Genomic DNA, 21,605 nt, shown 5'->3' on the forward strand with positions numbered 1-21,605 from the left:
TGCCTTTCAGACAGTACAATTTACATGTCTCCATCATGTATCTGAGGCGTAAAAATAGCGAAAAAGGGATATTTGGTAACAAACTATCCCTTTTCCTAACTTTCTTCCTCTCTGGATCCCCCCTGTGCTAACGCGGAGATCTGAAAAAAATCTGATAAATACTACTCGGTGGACTGAATGTTTGTGCAAAATTTCAATCTTCTAGGTGCAAAAGTAAGCTCGCCAAAAATAATGAAAATAGTCCTAACAAACGAAAATATATGTTTTAAAGTTATGATGTCATCACCTCCTATATCTCGAAGCAGGAAGGCGTAAAGCTATACGTAACATGTTCTAAAATGCCTCTAGACTTGAAAAAAGGAAAAACGGATGAAAAAGCTCAAATAGGAGAGTTATAACGCAAAGTACCATAAAACACCAATACGGTACAAACTGTACCATAAGATCTTAAAAGGGCTAAATAGGGATTTTGATATCATTTCTCTAATTTCTTTCCACGCAAGTGTCACGAAGCTTGAACCCTTTAATAATAATAAAAAAAATGCACCCTCCAGTTTGTGTTTTAAGACTTTGTAATATTTTCTTACCTCATTAATGAAGTTTGATCCCATGGTTCTCTTTAATCATTAACTACATGGACACAGCGAATGAAATAAATAGTCCAGTACTGCAATATCTCCAAATATACAAACTTAGAGTCACATCAAACGCTCAACACTACTTCGTTTTGCATACACAAGTATTTGTATCTGAAAAATGCTGTTCATAGCACTACACGAAAAGATTTCACATCAAAAAGAAAGCGCGGTGATAACACAATTAGTGAGGGTAAACAATATTAACACCATACATACATTTTATGCACACTTGCACACACACTTTGTCTATTATTGGAGTCATGTACATATTCAATACGCCACTGAACGCTGCTGGCCCCAGAGCAAAACGTTTGATTTTGAGGTTTATTGCTTAAAGTGTTAAAAGTTCGAATCGTTGCTAGCTGCAAATGTTAGAGGGAAAAGGGATTCCAACTAATAAGACTACAATCAGTTAGAATAGTCAACTGTTACAAGATACAAAGCTGACATTTCAACCCGCTTCAGGTACTCCACAGGAAAGAAAGAACACACACACGCACTTTCTCACTTAAAAATGTTGGTTGCAAAGTTTAAAGACAAGAAATGTAAAATAAAAATATTAATCATTTACACCCTATGAACTATTTGTATGTTTACGCACACAATTTATACACACCAAACTGGTAATAAGTGACACTAGTGAAAGAAGATAACCAGGAATTATTTACAGACACGAAGATACTTCGTTGTTTGCCGTGCCTGTCCACTTATAAAAAGAAGAATAACGTTTAGTGAGACTACACTTCGTTTATTAAGAGAATGGAACTGTAATTATAAAGAAGTACGTATCTTTCTTGTACCTGTAACAACTTTTTAGATAAATTAAATTATTTAAATATCGTAGTCTCAGATACCAGTACGCTTAAGCTAAAACCTACGTGGGTGTAATTTTTAATACCTGACTGGACATCCTTACATAGTAACCAGACTGTTTACAGTGGTTTTCTCGAGTGCTGTACAGGTACAAATTTACAGCTAATGTGCAATTGTGCTGACAATATAAAATATTCTACAATAATGCTCAAACTATTATACGTTATATGATTTTAAGTATCTTTTCAGCGCCTGAATTATATGTAGGGGTGCGAGTTTTCACACTAAAAATTTGAAAATTTTGCGTTTTGTTTTTCATACTTCGCGTATTGTCGCATTTTCCAAATAAAGTTTCGCATTTTGTAGTTCTTGTGGAAAAGAATTCCCCGATATTTTTACAATTGTTCCTTTTATTCCAGAGATCACTATAAAAATAAACCATTAATTACCTAAAAACAAAATACACTGAATATTTCCCTTGATATTTTTTCAAGTCAAACAGGAAAATCAGTAACTAAACTTACTATGAGTAGGAAAATTTTGTTGTCTTTTGAAATCACATAAGCACAAGTTACATTTAAGCATTAAACATAAGCATGTTACATGTTTCCACATTTTCCTCCTTCATTGTTGTACGTTTGTCACTTATCATCAGCCCATACTTGGAAAAACCTTTCACAATTGGCATTGCTTGTTGGAGGCCACACATATGTAAGTGCATTTACAACAAACTTCAAACAATCATCACTTCGGAACTCCCCATCCAGCTGCGATGGTGATAGCTAACGGGCAACATGTTCCCTATAATCGTGTTCTAATCATCCAAAATGCACAATTCATGCCACGTTCTACCGTTCCGTCAGAGGAAAACTAGTATTTTTAAAATAATTAAAACGTATTTTTAAAATTTCGCGTTATATTGAGTATTGTTAGAAATTTCGCACAAAACTTGCAATATCCCGCAACGGAAACCAATGAAAATACACACAGAATATCATAAAACTCTGTCAAGAAACTGAAAATTACTTAATTCTGACGCATTTCGTTTTATCGCGCATTGCGAAATCCTTGTGCCTCTACTTATATGACAAGCGTCCATAATTTAACGTGCGATCCGAATTATATACACTCCCATCGGTAATCAAACTTGTTACCATGAGCAATAAAAGCTAGTGTGCTAATCACTTCATTATCCTTAGACGTAGGTCTAATTCTGAAAAATGATAAATGCTTATTTATGAAGACTATTAAATAAAGAAAATCTACCAACAATGATCCAGAAGGCGGATAAATAGACACACAACAGTACTGCCAATATAGTTTTCCGATATCATGATTAACATGAAAGCCCGATGACAGAACTTTGTCTTTCAGCGATGAGCTTTTGTTGTCAGAAATTTTCTGCAGAAGAAACACTTGTGATAGTTAAAAATACGCTTTACGCGACGTAAAAAACAGTTCAAACTAAAGGTTCCGCATGTCTTCACATCATGCGATAACCATGTGTGTACTACACGTGTTGGCAGTAAACAAATACAACGCAGATAACAGTACCGAAGAGAAGTCGCCCACAATCGCCAGCAGTCGGCAAGACGGAGATCACTGATGGTAGCCGACATTTTAGGATAAAAGACAGGAGCACGCCTCAAACAGCATCAATCTATCTAGGTTAATCAAACCACCTAAAGCCTTAAGGCGCCTGGCCATTGGGAACACCTTACCCTCTCATGACGCTCGGTCAATTGAGAGATACCTTTCCTTAAGACCTACGACGTTTGGTCATTGGGTTCCCTCTCTCTCTCACGACGCCCGGTCACCGAGAGACACCTAACCACACAAAACTTATCCCCTCTCAGGACGCCCGGTCAGAGAGTAACCTCATCTACAAAACCCTACGACGCCTGGTCATTGGGTTCCTTCCACTTTATTACCTAAAATTATTAGCGGAACTACTTATTGTAATATATTTCTGTGTTTAACAAGATCTTTTATAATAAAAGGTGATGGGAAAGTCCAAATTCCCGTGTACGACAATTGCTCTATCTTACATAAACTGAGAGAATTTTACAATATTTATGCGAGTCCTCCGTGCATTTAAGATATCTACACATATCAAGCATGCTTTTACACTTTTCTGTTGGCTATATTTTCTTTTATCTGGCAACTTTTCCTGTACAGGCGTGACAAATTTTCTGAGATCACATCGCAGATCGCGGCATGTTCTGCTATGGGGCATGAAAGTAAAAATGATGTATTTCACCTTATATAATAGAGAAAGAAAAGGTACAGTTAATATGTGCAGCAAAGCGACTAATGTGATTTAGATCCATTTAATAACTCACGTAAGCTAAAATATTAGTGATAAACGCCTCTGTCTCAAAGAGGAAAATAAGAACAAATGAAAAAGCACACTTTTAGCTCAAATTTACAGGCAATGAGTTTCTCAAAATCGCTTTCTAAAATGAATAAATAACGTGGTATCTTGCTTTTGCTACATTTAGAAATAATCGTAAATATTCTATGCATGTTTTAGATTACATTAGTGCAGTGTTCTATATATCATGGTACTGTACTAATATTATTACTTGAAAATATACTATTTCACAACCCATTACGATTATACCCGTAACAGGTAACTTAACAATAATTGGGATCTTAAGTTGCAATTAAGAAAATTCCCTGAGAGTCTACGTTTGAAAATAGTGTGAAAAAATATCTTATTGAACAGTAATAGCGCATAAACGGTACATCCTAGAACAAAAATTAATTACTTGAGTTTGCTTTAAAAAAAAAAATCATCTTTGTAAGCAAGCAACGTGAATATTTGAGAATATGGATATATCGTTCAACGTGAGATCCGAATCACATATTCTCCCACCGAGAAACGGACCCGGGTCTCTAGCACCGGAAGTGCATATGCTGAGCATGTTCCAACGATGGAATTCTCCTTGAGTTTCTAATGAAAACACAAATTATCTTTGTAGGGTTCAGTGTTTGAACCTAAGCTTTTTTTCTGTATTACTTTATTCGTTCTGTACTAGAGTTATGATTTGCTTTGCCCGATGCTTTGTTTGAAGTTTTACGTCCTATTTCAGCGTCCATGGTTTCTAAGACGTGGACATACAGCTTGGAATACATGCTCTTCCACCAGATTCGAATCAGGCATTCTGATCACACAGCCACAAAAGAGGGATGAAGATAAAAACTGTAGATTCAGTAATCATTTTATAAAGGTTTATTTAGCTATTTTACTACTTGGCAGATTATCAGTAACAAGTTACCACGACATAGGTGAGCCTCCCCCACCATAAAAATATATTCATCGGTGAAACAGACACAACTTAGAGCTATAAATAAATGTCTACGAGACAACAGTTAAGGCTTTAGTTTCGAAAAGGCGTCGTGAAAGCGATGTCTCACCTTGGAGAGTGTATCTGTTTATATTGAAAGAGTCTTGTCTCAATATCATCATGAAAACTGTCTGGTCTTCTTTCACCTCGTCTCGTCGGCACCCTACACACGTTTTTAAGAAGCAACTAATGTGGCTTATATAATGTTAATGTCATTACATAATTTAGTTCTGTGTAACTGCCTATAATTCACCTGTTTGTTTGTTTTCCTGTGCGACGAATGTGATAACGGAAGTCCAAAGACGATTTACAATAGAACTCCACAGAGATTGACCAGGGTGACGATCATTGCTCGCATGAGGAACAAGTCTGAAGCAGACAAATCAGTCCATAGTGTCTTTAGACACTGTTCTGGACGACATCCTCCTCCAATCCCCCAAAAATCAGTGCGACGAAAGTCTCGCAATATGGAAATCCCAAAATCGAGTGTGCATCGAATTTTAAGGTGGACCCAGTGCTCGAAATGAGCAAGTATACGCCTGTATGCCATACCACCACATTTTTATTACATTAAATGTCATACTGGTACTTTTACAAATAAAAATTCTATACTGGTATATTATTTTGTTCGCATGGATATGAAATTCCAGAATGAAACAAAATCATTACTGTATTTTTATCAAGTTTACGAAAAAAAAAAAAGAGAGAAAGAAGTAGCTGCAAATTTATTCGTCGATAAAAAACAATTGGGACCCTATAAAATATTTTAACTTTGTGCTGATGTGTTGAAGAGAGTTCACCCTGCTATGGATCAAGAGCCCAAAAGCAAAATATAAATCGAAATATCTTGCATTGTTGTACTCAAGTGGAATGTTTTATTTGAGTGTTTTAAAAAACACTTTTGGCTGACTAGTAAAAGAGCAATTAATCAAATATGTTCTCTTTTTCTAAAAGCAAAATGATTCAATGCGACAGCAAACACTGAAAGAGATTGAGACACCAAAGACACAGTGAGTGCTGCTGAGTACTTCGATTAAAGCAAATGAATATGTTAGACATGTTTTTATTAACAAGTGTAAATTACATCATAATGAAAGGAATGTTAGTCAATTACGATAATCAGATTCCAGTGATTCGTATGATTCTTTGCAAGAGACAAAAGTGAAGGTTTACGTGAAGCTAACATCAACGGTTCGAGTGCAAGTGACAATAGTAAAGAAGACTATTTCCCAACTCACTGGACCAAAGAACAGTGTTTTTATTATTATCATTATTATTATTATTATTATTATTATACAAGCGGGAAAATGTAAGTTGTCTACTTTTATAATAAAATTCGACATTTTATTGGACAGTATAATTGAACATTGAAGTACAAAACTATATCAGCACTTCTCACTTTCCATTTCGACCTCTGGGTGGATCCATTGGAAAAGCTGCATTCCAACATTAACGCATGCTATCAATGAACATAATTACGACCAGAAAGTAAAATTTTGTCAATGGTGTTTGAACAAATATGAGGAATACGAAGCATTTCCATACAGAAACCTATATGAAACGATGAGGCCACATTTACATTAAATGAATCCATGAATCGACGAACTGCATCTATTGTACTCCTGAAAATCCTAAAACATGTGAACTACCAGAGGTAACATTATGGTGTGAGATCCTGGGACCACCAAAGAATGTTACCTATAGCTGCTACAGGAATTCATCGGTTTAAGCATTGAAGAGATGCCCGGTGATGAAGAGAATGCTGGCAGGATTGAGCATTTCCGATTATCATCATGATACGAGGGCTTATATTGATGTTATTGAGCCTGGACATGATTGATCGAAGAGATAGCATTAAATTCGCCGCATTCCAGGGATTTCATGCCTTTGACTTTACCGTAAAGGTGAAGTACACGTCACGAAATCAGCCATGATTTGAATGAAAATTCAATGACAGAAACGAACGAAAATTCAACGAAAGAAAATTCGCAATTTCAAACGTAATATTCGTGATGTCTGCAAATCCACTAGTGTCAGTTATAAGATGTGCTTGGACCCCACTGACCTGCCGACTCAGACATTCGACTAAGCCAATCAAAAGGTAAACACATTTTTGAAAGACACTGAATTTTATTTTTATATTCATTACTTCCATTTGATGTTGAAAGATGAAGAAATCAAGTTATTTACACTTTTTTCATATACATACTAATCTATTGCACATATTTTTGCACATTTTTCAACCTATTGTTTTCAATAGCCTTTTGCGCTTAACACTTTTCGCAGATGGTATATTTTCAGTTCAATTGATTTTTCACTTTATTAGGTATGACTTCTTTGTTAATATGTAATCTAACTTCACTGTACCTATTATTTTCTAAGATACCGGATAAGTGGTTATTAATCTTTCCACAAAGCCTTATAACAAAAAAACCAATTCGTTTTCGTACTTCACGATTTAAAAAAAATGATTTTTTGTTAAATTAATACCATATTGAAAGAAAATGTAACAAATATCACGAGTATGACTTACATAAATAAAAATAACGTTATCCTTCTACAATAGAATGTTTTTCTTACATTATGAAATTATTTAATACTACGTCCCCCTTTGTTGGTTTGTGAGTTAGACCTATATTACTTTAATTTTCCAGCGAATTCTGATAATCCTGAAAGTTGATCCGACATAATACCTTTTCAGTGAAAAAAAAATATCAAACAGAATATTTATCTTTTATAAATAAGAGAAATGACTGGATATTTACAGAGCACATTACTAAGTACGTATTGTTTTAAAGAAAATTAATTCAATGTGACTTTCTAACAATAGGTCATAATGTAAATACTTCTAAGAAAATAACACGTTGAAAAAAACAAATGAGACTGAATGATTTCTATTAAATTTCTGTATTGTTAGTTGATAGGAAGGTTTAGTCAACATTCAGTTCGCTCACGTTAAGTTCTCGGGCTTCTAAGTTGTTCCAAACAAAAACTCAGAGAAGTCACTAATCAGAATTTAATAACTTGTGCTTCTCTGACAACTGCAGATTTCCGAATCATAATAAACACTTTATGTATACTCTCACATAGATACTAAGAACTTAACACGGAATAAAACGACATCGAGAAACAAGTTCATGCACGTGGGCACATTACCATACCATCGGCGACTCAGAAGAAACGGTTCTACCTACAAAACATTTTTTTTTTTTACCGATCCACGTGTATGTTCAACGACCCGCTGTCATTCTCTCATATACTCCTATCTATCTTCCTTTTCACGTATGTTGCCTTATGGATGTTGTATCACATTCACGTAACAGCTTCAAAAATTAGAATACTTGTTTTGTGTTGTGTCTCCCATTAACGTATCTTTGAAAGAGACTGTACATACTGGCTCCTATGACTACTTCGACAAAGAATGATCAATCTATAAAATTAAATCAGTTGTAGAATAATCTGGTTTCTTAATACTTCTATAGATTTTCTGAATGTATCCTATGACCCTTTTCATATCCGCGTCCTGACCCACTACCTTTTGAGATCAACCAAAGATCATAACGCCAAATTTGTTAAGTTTAAAATATGTGCTGTAATTACGAAACTATTTAGCTTACTTGCTTACAAAAATTGTTCCAAATCAAGTACGAAGATTAAAAAAAAAGGGGGGGCAGCTCACATAGTTCGGATTTCACACTAAGCTGTAGATTCACGTTTCACATAGCATCACTGCTCAAAAGAACGCTAAACTTCTACATAACAAACCAACCAGTGAACGAAGGAAATATCCCAGATGTTTCGCGGTGAAGAGCCCTCAAATTATTACGGTGGTTCAGTTGATTGTTTTTTAGTTTAGTGTCCCTTTCAACACTAAGGCGTTACGAGACGTGGACCTACAGTTTAACATGGGATTCGAACATGAACTTCGCCAGAAATCAAACCCGGGTCTCCCATGCCGAAGCCGCGTACGCTAGTCATGTAGTCACGAGAGACCTCTATGATGGCTCGGATTCCACCTTAAACTGATGTCCCATATAGCCTTGGTGCTGAAAAAGAATACTAATCATCGAACAAACAAACAAACAAGAAACCTCCATATACCGCACTTACGTTTCTTGTGTATCGAACTTCTTGTTTTTATGTACGGTCCAGAATAACACGTATAATAAAACAACTCCAAATTAGATCAGTTCTCAAAATGCTGTGATAGAAAAGACACAATTGCATTACCAATATTCCATACTGCAATAAAATCATTTCAATCGTCTTTTAAAATTATTTTTCCTTTAATGAAGAAAATTACACGCATGTTTACTTCCTCCACCTTATTTCGAATTACTCAGATGACTATTTACAAATCTTGAAATAAGCAACAAAAAAAAAACATTAAAAATGAATATACATCTACCATCTATGAAGCATAATTATTATTATTAATGGAAAATCATTGTGTTCTGATAACAAAACAAGGCTATACGTTTCTCTTATTGTCTTCCACTGTTACGAACATCCAAACTAACTGCTGGACTTACTGCTAATATAATTGAACTACGACCAATTCCTATGAAGACGACAAACAGCAACTGATAAAGAATGGCTAATTGCGGAAGGAATGAATGGACAAAAGCAATGGCAAATATATCCAAATTTCGCAGTTGTCAAATTCCTATTCCGCAATATTCTTCTTTAGTTGAAGTGAGGAATTAGTCCTATCTACCACTTTCAGATAAAATTGTGTATTTCGTCATATACCTAGGTATATACTAGTTAAAGTATTGGTTCTTTGACCACTAAAAGATAAACAGAAAAGATCTTAAACATATCGAAGCTTCCAGTTTTTGTCTTAAGAAACTCGATGCCGGGATTTTGTAGAATTTTCGGTAGGGGGGATATTGCCGCGTCTATCACACCAACTGTTCAAACACACGCCTCCTTTCATCAGCGTTCGCCAATTGCATTTATGCAAGCGAAGAAGTATACCAAGAAGCGCCTCCTTTCATGTCGAATATTTCACACACAAGAAACATAAATTACCTGTTATTACCCAATTAGGGATGGAATTTACAAAATTCGTGCAAATGGATATCACTATTCTGTAATTTCGAACATCCACATTTCAAATTTCTAGACTTCATGCATAACGATTTCAACGATACATGTAGTACATTTTAAACTATTGGCTTCTCATACTGCCTCGACGTGTATAATGTACTAAATTCGAACAAATTAATTTGATGTTCCTACAAGGTGTGTGACAAAGTAATGAGACTGGCAACACTGCGGGGAATCTAGCAACGTTGTGTCTACCGACCTAAGCTAGACTGGTTTGTTTATCCCTTCTACTTCCTCAGTTCGAGTTACAACTCCGTACAGCTAACACATTATTTTTGACAGCGCCATTAGTGAAGCTGTGTTTTTGTTGTGTGTTACAGAAATGGAGCATCGGAATTTAGAGCAACATTGTGCAATAAAGTTTTGGGTTAAACTTGGTTAATCCGCTAGTGTGACTTTTGAAAAGTTGAAACAGGCCTATGGGGAACATTGCTTATCAAAAGCACAAGTTTTCCGCTGACACAAATCATTTTTGGAAGGCCGAGAACACGTTGAAGGTGAACCGCGCTCAGGAGACCTTCAACTTCAAAAACTGACGAAAACGTTGAACGTGTGAGGGCTCTTGTGAGATCAGATCCTCGTTTAACAATAAGGATGATGAGTGAACAGTTAAATTTAAACACTTCCACCGTACATCAAATTTTGACAGATGATTTGAACATGCGAAGGATTTGTTGTCAAAATGGTGGCGAAAAACCTCACAACTGAACAGAACCACAATCGAAAAAACGTGTGCGTTGATCTTCTTAAGAGGATTGCCAATGACCAAGAATTCTTTAATTGTGTGATCACAGGTGATCCTGGACAAAGCGAAGAGTGGCACACTCCGTCATCTCCTCGGCCGAAGAAATGTCGAATGAGCAAATCAAAGATCAAGACGATGCTGATTTGTTTTTTAACAGTAAGGGTATCGTGCTCAAAGAATTTGTTCCACCAGGACAAACTGTCAACCAAGTATTTCATAAAAGTGTCCTTGAAAGGCTCAGGAAAACAGTGATTCGTGTGAGACCAGACATTGCTGACAAGTGGATGCTTCCATCATGACAATGCTCCGTGTCACACGGACATTTCCATCAGTGAATTTTTGGCCTCACAACGCATTACTGTTGTCCCTCATCCCCCCTATTCACCTTATTTGAGTCCTTGTGACTTTTTCCTTTTCCCGAAATTGAAAATGTCCTAGAAGGATGTCGTTTTGGAACTCTGGGGAACATTCAAAAGACTGTGACCGATCAATTAAAAGCCATACCAGTTGAAGACTTGCAGCGCTGCTACTAAGAGGGGGAACAACGACTCCACTAATGTATAGCTGCCGAAGGGAACTACTTTGAAGAGGATAACATTGTTGTTTGAAAAACAAAAACTTTAGTTAGTACAAAATGTCTCATTACTTTTCTCACACACCTCGTATACTGTATATCAAAACGCCCTCAGAAAAAGAAAAAAATCATGCCTTTCCTTCTCTCCTGCAACCTATATATTGAATTCACTTTCCACTCTTTCGTGGTGAAATTTCGCAGATATACACACTGCATGATATATTCGAATTCTGTATATTGAAAGAACCCTCATAACAGTCAGCAATGGTCTAGTGACTACCATGAGGTACACGGGGTCCTGAGTTTGGTTCCCAGTTTGAAGAGCATTAAACGCATTACGATAGTTCGGACTTCATCTTAAACTGAAGGTCTACGTCTCTTATAGCCTCGGTGCTGATAAGGGATAATAAACTTCGCCAAATAAAACCCACATAGGTCTATACTACAGATAGCCACAATTTTCCAGAATCTAGATTCCGGAAAATTTACTTTCCGAAATCGGAAATTGCACTTTCTGGATTTCGGAAAAATTCCGGATTTCTTCCGAATTCCGGACTTTTTCCATCAATTTTTTCTCGAATTCCGGATTTTTTCCGAAATCCGGAACTTTCCGAATTCCAGAATTTTTCCGGTTTCACTTTCCGGATTCCGGAAAGTAAAAATTCCGGGACTGGTCATCCCTAGTCTACAAACCTTCGTGTCTTCAAATCTTCGTATACCGAACTTTTTGTTTTCATGTGCATCAGTCCCACATGAACGAAATATTTAAATGCCACTTCTCACAAGATTGAGAATAAATGAATATATAGCTAAAGAAATACCACCATTAAAGACAACAAAATTAAAAGACCTCCAGTGGTTCTTTTGCTTATGCAATCCAGTCAAGTTTGTTACTAACCTTCCTCAAATTCTCATGAGTTATACCCGCCTTAGTATACTGATGATTTTCAAACAATAAACATGAAAATGAGGGAGAAGTAAAAACAACCGTAATTTAAAAAAAGAAAGATCTTCATCTCTGGAAGTTACAAGTTATCGGTTTCTAATTACAAATTTACACTGCTCTATTACGCAAATATCTAGATACTCAATATCAATCGATCTTCCACCTATGATGTGACAATAGAAATCTGCCACCTTACCGAAGCAAATGAGAAACGGAACATGCAGAAAGCGTAACATAATCTCACAAGATGATGATTCAAAAAATAGTGTCTCAGCTGGAAAACATAATGGAAGATCTCTAGGAACTACTAAAAATATACATATTTTACATCTCACCTATTATTCTCTAATCTGATGGATATATCATTCACTGGATGCTGCTAGAAATCGAAATTATTTTAGATTTAACTATTCTATAGGTACCACTTACACAATTTACTAAAGAACTAATATACAATAATATACACAAAAGTACCAACACAGCTGTAATGCTACATTAAAACTCTCAAAAACCAAGTATTTTCGTCCTAATTGAACTATCACCAGCCTTGTCAGCTGAGATTAACCTTCTCAATTCATGTTAGATCTGTAGGTCAATAAGAAGAATCCGTGAAGGTTCTAGATATTCTTATCAATCTGTTTTCAATATTACTATTTCCTGGTTTATTACATTTGTACTTTTACAGTTAACACTGCAATATTTGCAACAGATATATATCTGAAATGAGTATAGCTGGTTTGATCCTCATGTTCATATACTGGACATACATAAATAAGTAAAAATAATAATTGCCAAGTTAAGAAAGCGACGGTCGAAATATATCAAACTGTCTTGCTAAACTATTGAGAAGTCATTAAGAAATTGTTCACACATTTTTTTTTAAAGTATGAATGCAGTAATAAGAAATAAACAGGTTGGTTGATGTAGAGTTTAACATCTCCTTTAGCACCGTGGTTGTACAAGATGTGGAATTCGAATTACATGAGCTTCTACTGAAAATTAAACTAGTGTTGCCTATGCCAAAGGCGCGTATGCTAATCATATATAGGGAAAGCAGCTCGAATAACAGAATTCAGAATTTGGCATAACCCCGTCTTCAACAAACTTTTAACTTATTCTCGGGAAGTAGTGATTTAGGGCTAGTTTTACTTCCGTGTATAACATTCAATAGCTGCATACCATAAAAACACAGCCCTTAACAATATTTAAAAGAGATTTCGATTTAATTCTAAATTTGAGTTTAATGATATCGAACTAATTATAATGTTTCTTGTAAATTGGTCATGAATTGCTAAAAAGTGTTAGTTTTGATCTTGCAATAGTCATTCAAACTCAATTCTTCTTGGGGGTGTGGTGGCTCAATGGCTCTGGTGGGTGGGGTCCCCGGTTCGATCCCAGCTCGCGCCAAGTGGACTTCGTGATGGACAAACATACCGTGTGCGAGGGTTTTCTCGGGGTTCTCACATTTTCTCCACTTTATTCATTCCTCATTGCATTCACTTCTCATCTTCACCACCTCCTTTAGCCTAGCCAGTATACCCATGGGACGTAAAACTCAAAGATTTTATTTTTCAAACTCAATTCTTCGACGTTGTTCCCAGGGGCGGCTCTATAATGGAGTAACGAAGTCACGTACCTTTCCAACTAATACGAAGACAAAAATAATTAAGAAAAAATATGGGCATTTATTACTATACACGAATGAGGAATGACCGAAGAAAAAAATAATTTAATATATGTAGTTTGCAATCGGATTTATGTCTATGAGAGACTTGGCAACGTAACTATGTTTGATGTTACTATGTTCACGTGGTCTGGCCTGGCTCTTTCTAGCGATTGCCTGTTACACAGAGCAGTCCTTTAAACGCCTGTCCTTACCCACAATGTAATCGTATATTTTTTGTGACTGAAAAAAAGGATCTGCTAGGTCGGCAGACATCTTGGAGCTGAAAATGAATGGCCGAATGAATTACTCTTTTTCTTTAGAAACGACCAAAACTGAGTATTTGTTTCAATGCATTATGAAAATATTACCGTGTATCTATTTTAGAAATAAATAAATAAATTATAAACGAAGTTAGTTAATTTTTCACTATTACTTTTAAATTGTACTCTTTAAGAATGTATGTTAAAGGGAATGTAACCGAACGATTTTTATAGAATCGATTCCGAGGAGAGACATGGTGCCTCAGCAGTAAAGCGCTCATCTTTGTTGCGAGAAATGTCTAGTTTTATCCCCACCCACGCGAATATGCAGTGGACAAGATCGTGTCCCTGGGTTTTCTGCAGGTTCTCCCGTTTACTGTCACATTCTCATTCCACCAACTATTTGATAATTTACTTTCAATAGTTTACTCGTCTCCTTTAGCCTAAAGGATAATACCATGGGACGAATACCTAGAAATTTCGTTTACTTTACAGAATCGACTGAGAAAATTCAATTGAAGAAATAAGTTGGATAGTGTTGGCAAGGCAACATCAATTGCTTTTCACTTCTTTAATAATTTGAATTTCTTGTATTGAATAAAGTAAGTAAAGTAAAATAATTTTGCATGTAAGATGTGTATATTGGATTTATTATTATACAATGGCAAATTCATCCTACATTACTTGTACCTAATACCAGAATTTAAAGAATGTCTTTAAAGTAAAACATCACTGGAGGACCCAAAGCTAGATGTTGATTTTCGACGGAGGAGTTGGTGCAAACCCAGTTTCACCCCTATTGCCGATGTGGCTTTCCTGTTGTAAAACTCTAAAGCCATCACTGGTTATTTCTCCATCAAAGATAAATTCTACTGAACGCAGAAAAGATATTAATTGTTCGCCTTTTCTCGTTTTGCTTTGTAGCTCTCATCACAGCACATGTCAAAGACTGATACCTATTGATCTTTTATTTTAAGACAAAAAATGTGAAATTGTAGGTTTCTCTTTGCAAATATTTTTTATTTACTGTCACATGAGATCATCAAAATCAAACAATCGCGAGTCTGGTCAGCACCTGCATCGGTGAACGTTGAAAAATCAATATGGTACCAGTAGTAAGGTGTTTATATATTGTCAGAGGGCATTGGGGAAACTACCTAAAAGAAAAAAACGTACCGGATAGTTCACGTAACCCGCACAATCGAATCACCGACTGGACAGTTTAAGCTTTTCGAAGCTTCGTGACAGAGAACTGAGTTTAGGTAGAGAAATTAAACAGTATTAACTAAAACATCTGAATCCTAATCCGCTATAAACGTATCCTCCAAGTAATACAAAAATATATTACTAATGTGAGAAAAGGGTGTTGAAAATCTAATAGTCTTACAACTACAGTTTTGCACAACGTGACGAGCTAAGAAAGAACCCCATAATGGAATATGTAGTTACTGTTGCATAATATGTACTAATCAAAGATAAGATACGAATTGTATTTCACATAGCAATGTTTTTGTTTCGCATTTTTATTTTCAGAATTCCTTACGCATTGCTGTTTGCGCGTATAAGAACTCAAATGTTTCTCTACTGTGTATAAAAAGGAAAACGTGATTCCCCAATTTGTCATAAAATAACTGTGTGTGTTTTCATCAGATTTTCGCATAGAAAGGAGTGCCCTAGAGCCACCAAATTTCGTACACAGATCTTCACCTGCACTAATAGCGTACGAAGTCCGTTGTTAAGTTTTCGGCTTTTGGGAGGAGGGAATTGGAGAGTCAAAATGTACGCAAGGTTAGGCAAGAAGGGACGTCAGCTCCTCCAGAAATTAATAACGGAAATGCAAAAAGTGTTGTTCTTCGCTAATTATTTACGTATTTCACTCATATTGGAAGTGAGAACGCCAAATGTGATACTCTTCATTATTTGTTTATTTCAATCATTCTGACAGGGAGAACGCCGAAGACGATGCTCTTCGTTATTTGTTTACTTCACTCATATATTTACAGGAGCAATGTCAAAGGCGTTGCTCTTTGTTACTGCTTCCGAAACTGTAACATTTCTAATTAATTTATAATAAAGATTGTAGACAGCCTTGTAAGAAAGTTGTATTTAGTTTGTGTTTAAGATAGACACAAGGACTTTTTATAATAATATCCTTATTTTATTCATGTTAACCCAAGCAACGCTGCAGCGTTACTATTTCTTATTTATTGATTTCAATCATTTCTTTACCCATTTTTTCGATTTTCTGCTTAGGTGACTACTGGGGGAAGGATATCAAAATGTATGCATAAAGGGAGATAATAAACGTCCAGAACGACGGATATTAGTACCAAATCCATATTTTTCAGGATCGCTGCGATGAATTGTTACACTCCCGGCGTCCCCATCGTCATCGTGGGTGGGTGGGGGGAATAACCTGTCAAAAATGACCGATATTAGTGTCGAATGCACAGTTTCCAGAATCGCCAACCTGATTCCTAATTATATTTGAGCCCAAGTTTAGGCAAAATGGAATATGTCCGATGGCCCGAGAACAAACAACGATAACGCCGAAGGGGCTTGCTCTTCGTAATTTACTCATTTAACTCATTTTGATAGGGACGGTGCCGAAGAGAATGCTCTTCCTTATTTATTTCCCTCTTCTTTACTTTCAGATACGATATATTCCATCAACGTTATCCTCCCTGTGTGAAGAGCTGTATTTCAGTTAGTAAATATATATATATATATATATTTACGAGGTGTGATCAAATATATGATAAATACTTTTATTAGAAGCAAAGTAATAAGCTTACATGGAATATAATTTAATATCTTTCAAAGTATTGTCCTTGCACTTATTCCAACGCTGAATCCACGACTGGAAGGCTTCTTTTGGAAGGGCATTCAACTGTTCTGTCGTGGCCCTCTCAATGTCAAGAATGGTGTCAAAATGTTTTCCTTTAAGCACGATTTTAATGTTTGGGATTAGGAATTAGATTTCTGGGCTGTTGGCAGTTAAGGCCATTTAGCACGAGCCAGAAGTCGCATGGTGCCATATCTGGAGAGCACAGCGAATGTCGACAGACAAATATTTTTTCAGCCAAAAACTCTTGGATCAAAAGCAAGGTGTGGCAAGGCGCGTTTTCGTGGTGAAGAAGGAAGCCGTTTGTCCATTCAATCGGGGATTAAAATGCTTTTCACGGATCAATACGACATGTTTAGTTCTTCAGAAAGCTCTCGAAAAGTCATTCGCCTGTTTGAACAAATCGTTTGTGCCACTTTTTGCATGTTTTCATCTGTTCGTTTGACGACGTCTCGATCGTTGCTCGTTTTCAATCGAATCCTTGCAGTTTTTGAATCGCTCATACCACTTGTAAACGGTTTTCAATGCCACCGCTTCATCGTCATACACTGATTTTGACATTTCATGGGCTTTTTTGGCACTTTTTTCAGCTCAGAACAAAACTTAAATGTTGGCGCGCGACAGACACTTAACACGTTCTTACACTTCTGCTTCTGGAAGCCAACTAATATGTCACAACTCGTTCGAACTTGACACGGACTGTACCAAAGGTTTAGGCTACCGGAATTATAGGTGAAATGGATACAACATCGATAGATAGCACTGTGCAACTACATCCATCGTATTTTTTTTATCACACCTTGTATATTCTATATTAAAGTCATTAGCAATGGCTGTAAAATAATAAAGCGCATAGTGCTGTAATTACAAAGAAGCATCATTTTTGCTATTCCACTTACTCGGATATCACCTATCTACATGAGAAATGTAGTCGCTTAGAACCGAAACAGCTTGAAAGGAGTAAGGAAATAATATTTACTAAATCCTTTAAAAATCAAATTACTCAGAGACAATCAACAATGGTAAGAAATGAATGGATTTGTGAGATATTAAACTAACACTGCGGAACGCATAAACATCCATCAAAGAGGAAGACGAAATAGAATTCTTAGAAACCTAGCACATCCAATTTTTCCATTCCCAATTATGACCTAACTCCTGAATTTCCTCATAAATCATTTGGTTTCTGGTGTATTTGAGTTTAACGTCCCACTATTATGCCTGGGCGGCTAAGGGAGTCGTGGACCTACTGATTACAGTGGAATCCGAACCACTTTTTTCGTTCAACAGTACCCCCCACCGGGAATTGAACCCGGGATCACGCACATCAAAGGCAAGCGTGCTAGCCACTAGACCAAGCGAGTGTACTCCTCATAAATTATGAAAGATACACGCACCTTAACTCGAAACAAATTAACAACTTGTAATCAAAATGGTATGCGTATAATTCGTATGCACCTAAATGTTTATAAAGAATTTTGTCTTATCATCTGTGATTTGCTATCTTGGACAGAAACTCCTTAAATTTAAACTAAATATTAAATAATAATATATGCAGAGAAGACCTTATCTTGCTACATATATCAATATATATATATATATATATATATATATATATATATATATATAGTGTCGTCAAGTTAGGTCAAGATATATATATAGTGTCGTCGCTAAGGGGTTTACTTTATCCTAGCAGCTACTATTGTTTTCATTTTCACACATAAGTGGCATCAAAATGATTTTAAAAATTCCCTTTATAGACTATACGAAAATCTATTTGAAAATTATTCAATGCATCATCTACACATTTCAAGAAAAACGGCAAATAAAAGTGTTTATTATTTTGATACAAATCAAATACCTATTTTGTCACTGAAATTTTAAAAAGCTGTTTAGAAACATATTATCGATACGTAAACATCATCACCTCCAGTTTTGATGGAACTTATAAGAATGGACATAAATGGTAGCTTTGCATGGAGAAGGACAAAAATTCGTTCATTTTCCGTGATTTCTACGGCGGGCAATTGCAAATTATCACTTTTTTTTTTATGGTTTGCCGAAATTGCTATTGCATTTTCGATTCGAGTAGCTTTAACCAAGGAATATTCCGAAGACTTATTAGGAGGGGGAAGAAGTAGTAGGCTGATGTGTCGAATGCCTATATGCAGTGAGAATTGATCTTACATGATGGCCTGTGCACCCGATAACTGCATCGGATTAAAGTTCCGGACGTGGTTCGGAGCCCACATTAATAGTAGTTCCTGTTCTTCATAACCTTGGTATTAATAAAGACGCAAAACACGAAGACTGAAAAAAATATTTGAGATATCGACAATTAATGCTTTATCAATCGATAACACGCACAAGTTTTAAAGACATGGTCCACATTTTCTGATAAATGTCTATAGATATGTATTTGTTTTCATAATTATTTTAGGATGTCAGATGATATTACAGTGACGAAATTCGGAAGTTTCTCATAACAGATGTATTATTTAATTTGCTTTTATATAGTCTCCTGACTTGTACTCTAATAATAGCTGAATTGAAAGAAGTAAAAAAATATACAAGTATCATATTCCAAAGATCGCTCAGTGAAACTCTGAACTCCTAAGACTCGTAAGAACTTTCTACTTCCCATTGTTATATTCACGGACTGTTATTTACCACTAAATCAAGCAGACACAAACTACAATGTTAGTGTCGAAGTAATGTCATCATGATCACAGGTATTCTTCCATTATTGGCGGGTCACTTGCTGCAATTGAGAAGCTTCTATACTCCACGGTCTTGCGCTAACATTTTCATTTTCATGTACGATTTTTCTGTTTTGATATTGTCTTTTGATTGTAGTCTCCTTCGCTCCCCCCTCTCTTTCCTGCCATCATACTCTTTAGTATGTCCCTCAAGATAAGTTCCTTCTTAGCCAATGTCGCAACCAGTTTCTCTTCCTCTTCTTAATAATATCTAAAATTGTTCTTTCTTCCTACACCATTTCTAACGCCCTCTCATTCGTTTTACGCTCGACCCAGCTCTCTCCATTCTTCTCCGCACCAACATTTGGAAAGCTTCCAGTCGTTCTTTGCTCTAGTCAGGCCCGTATTTAGGTAAGTGCTATTCTATGCTCGAGCACAGGCCGGCAGAATTTAGTGCGCGGCAAAATTTTGGATTTTTTAAAAAGATTCACAATAAAGTAGTATTTAAAACTAGCAACCTGCAGAGTCCCGCGCATGCGCGAAAAAACACGTTCATATGTTTAATTCGTTCTAATTACAGTAATTACTAATTAGCTAGCTTAGCTGATTATTTTTTAAAAGTTATCTTCTTCCACCCCCTACCCAAGGGGTGAGGATGAACTTGAACATCATGAAAAATGATACCGTTAAACTCAGCGACCTCGAAAACTACGAATTCAACATTAATGTCTATCGTTTTCGATTACTTTTAAAATCTCGTCCCCCTCCCTGCGGAGTGGAGTATGACAATGAAATTGAATTGGATTTAAACTGTCACCATTAACCTTAGCGATCCCCAAAACTGTGATTTCAACTCCAATTTAGGTCGTTTTCGGCGGTGGGGGGCGGCAAACTGTTTAGAGCACAAGGGTCCACTATATATAAATACGGGCCTGGCTGTAGTACAACCCAAAAAAGGAAAACCTATTTTAAAAAATAAAGCTAGAACAATCCATTACATCAATTATAGAAAATAAAGGCGGCTAAAGAGAGCCCATCTATCGATATGATTAGAAGAGAGAGGAGCAAGAGTAATCCACCAAAATGTAATACACGTTGGGTCTCCGTGACTAAGAACAATTACAACACAACTGATAGCAACATACCTGTAAATTGAAGTGTACATTCGCGTCTTATCTTCTGTCTTCCTTCCAAGTTAAGGCCTTATTTCTTCACGAATCTTAAGGAAATTCTACTGGGATATTATACTTATGTTAATTACACTGTATCAATGTAGCAAAAATATGGGATTGTGAAAATTTACTAAGGAAATCACACGAATTACAAAAAATAACCCATATATGCTTCAATAAACCACTCGCAACGACCACTGTATATTTCAAAACACTTTTCAAACTACATTTACATAGCCATCGCTAATCGTTTGAGCTGATTAACGAACGTCGTGAAGCAGACGACAAAATGTCTACTCACACGTGTTCTAATACTTCTTGGTCAAAGTTCATGAAAGTCGACCTATGATCCTAGATGACTTTGATATTGAAATGAGAGATCAATTCACAACAAAGCTCTTATTTACGTGGAGAGAATAGAACTGAGTGTAAACTACCATTGCCATCTCTCGTTCGCTCTTGCAACCACGTCCATGCAGCTCGAAGTTTGCGCGAAGATTAGATTATTACGGAAAAAAAAAACAAGGACTTGTATTTTGAGAAAAAACATTAGAGATCAAATCGTGCTAGGTCAGGACGGTAATCGCGTTATAATCATCAACTGGCTGAGAGGAATTAAACATGCTGTGTAATCTGAACAGGCAAAACTACTAGAAATTATTCTGAGAAGTATTCGCTACAGAAGATATATGTGAATGTGATTTCCACTTTACGTCCTTATGCAACATCGACGTTATAAAGAATGAACCTACAATTAAACTGGAGAGACCAAACCGTCTTGTCGT

At 36.1% G+C, this 21,605-nt stretch overlaps 1 protein-coding gene across 4 annotated transcripts in view; it reads right to left on the reverse strand.

The window, feature by feature from the left end:
* Positions 1 to 21,605, reverse strand: part of gem (transcription factor CP2 like gemini) — a 402,232-nt gene that overhangs the window by 344,036 nt on the left and 36,591 nt on the right. The window contains exon 1 of one of the 4 annotated variants that reach the window (XM_081736312.1): positions 20,794 to 21,103. The exons of the other annotated variants lie outside the window; for them this stretch is intronic. The gene's annotated coding sequence lies outside the window, so the exon portion shown is untranslated. Of the gene's footprint in view, positions 1 to 20,793; positions 21,104 to 21,605 lie in introns of those variants that run through there. 4 annotated transcript variants of the gene reach the window in all.

Source organism: Thermobia domestica, chromosome 13 (assembly GCF_964235325.1).
Source record: "Thermobia domestica chromosome 13, izTheDome1.hap1.1, whole genome shotgun sequence".
Classification (NCBI taxonomy): Eukaryota; Metazoa; Arthropoda; class Insecta; order Zygentoma; family Lepismatidae; genus Thermobia; species Thermobia domestica.